Here is a 1,651-nt window from a genome sequence, read left to right on the forward strand (position 1 = left end):
AAACATCTTATGCTACAAACACAAATGGACTCCATGTTTTTGTGTCGTTTTGTTTTCTTGTTGTTCAGTTTGTCTTAATTTCTTCCTTTTGAGAGAGAGAAAGAGAAAGCATGAAGTTGAGATGGGGATAGGGAGTTGGGGAGGATCTGAGAAAAGCCAGAGAGGAAAGAAGATGATTCAAATACATTGTATGCAGATTTTTAATCAAAAATTAATTTTAAATTAATATATTTACCTCTTTTAACAAGACCGGCCAACATGGACTGTGTTCCCACCAAGACTGTGAAGAAGGTGACCAAGTCATCATTGAGAAGTAGCACACGCGCCTGGGTGATGACTTCCACACCAACAAGTGTGTGTGCAAGGAGATTGCCATCATCCCCAGCAAGAAACGTCAAAGCAAGATAGCCAGCTATGTCATGCATCTGATGGAGTGGGTTCAGAGAGGCCCTGTGAGAGGTATCTCTATCCAGGTGAAGGAAGAAGAAAGAGAAAGGAGAGATAATTATTTTCCTGAGGTCTCAACCCTCGATCAGGAGGAGATCATTGAGGTAGAGCCTGACACCAAGGACATGCTGACACTTCTGGACTTTGGCAGTCTCTCTAACCTCCAGCTCACTCAGCCTATGGTTGGGATAAATTAAAAAAAAAAACATGTGGAGTTGTTTAATTTGGTATGTCATATGTTCAATAAGCCTAGAAACAAAACCAAAAATTAATATATTTACCTTTTAAAATGTATTTGGAATTTTTTTAAAAATTATTTATTTTATGAACATGAGTACACTGTAGTTGTCTTCAGACACACCACAAGAGGGCATGGGATACCACTACAGATAGTTGTGAGCCACCATGTGGTTGCTGGGACTTAATCTCAAGACCTCTGGAGGAATAGTCAGGGCTCTTAACCACTGAGACATCTCTTCAGCACTGTGTTTGGATTTTTTAATACCCCCAATATGTGTGCCAAATTTGTTCTACTGTAAGTATGTCTTAATATTGATTAATACATTTTTCTCTAAAAACTAAAATGAAAGGTATTAGATTGCAGAAGTCATTTTCTAATGTTCTATATTATTTCTAGTAGATTACTAACATGGTACCTAATAAGCTTCAACTGAATGAATGAATGAATTAATAAGTGAGTGAATGAATGAATGAGTGGATGAATGAATACATTCTACTTTTTAGGAAAAATTTAAGCACTCCCTTCTCTCCCCTAACCCACATACCTAGTCTTGGCATGGAGGTCTTTCCCTTCCTGTGGCTACAATTCTCAATGACATTATTGTTTCCTGAAGGCCATTATATTTATCTGCCCAACAAATACCTACCTACCTTAGACTTTGGTCCCTGGGTAGAGGGGTAAAGCTAATTCTATCAGCTGGTGAGTAGTAATGGCCTGCAGTAGGGATTCTTGAGTATTGGGGCCTTTGCAAAGGCCACCACCAGCAAAGTAACAATTCACATGAGGAAAGACAGAAATCTGGTTCAAAACTGCTAAGTGGCCAGTGTTGGTACAAACTTCTAGAGTCTAATTGACCCTGGGCTCTCTATTTAGGCATATTTAATACAGCACGATTTGGCAAAAAGTTTCCTAGCGTAACATGTTCACATGGTGGGAAGATTAGAAGGTTCTTGGTGGCCCCTT

General features: G+C 39.1%; 1 pseudogene; it reads left to right on the forward strand.

The window, feature by feature from the left end:
• Positions 1 to 258: 258 nt before the first annotated feature.
• Positions 259 to 669, forward strand: Rps17-ps1 (ribosomal protein S17, pseudogene 1; annotated as a pseudogene).
• The last annotated feature ends 982 nt before the right edge of the window (positions 670 to 1,651 follow it).

Source organism: Rattus norvegicus, chromosome 1, assembly GCF_036323735.1.
Source record: "Rattus norvegicus strain BN/NHsdMcwi chromosome 1, GRCr8, whole genome shotgun sequence".
Lineage (NCBI taxonomy): Eukaryota > Metazoa > Chordata > Mammalia > Rodentia > Muridae > Rattus > Rattus norvegicus.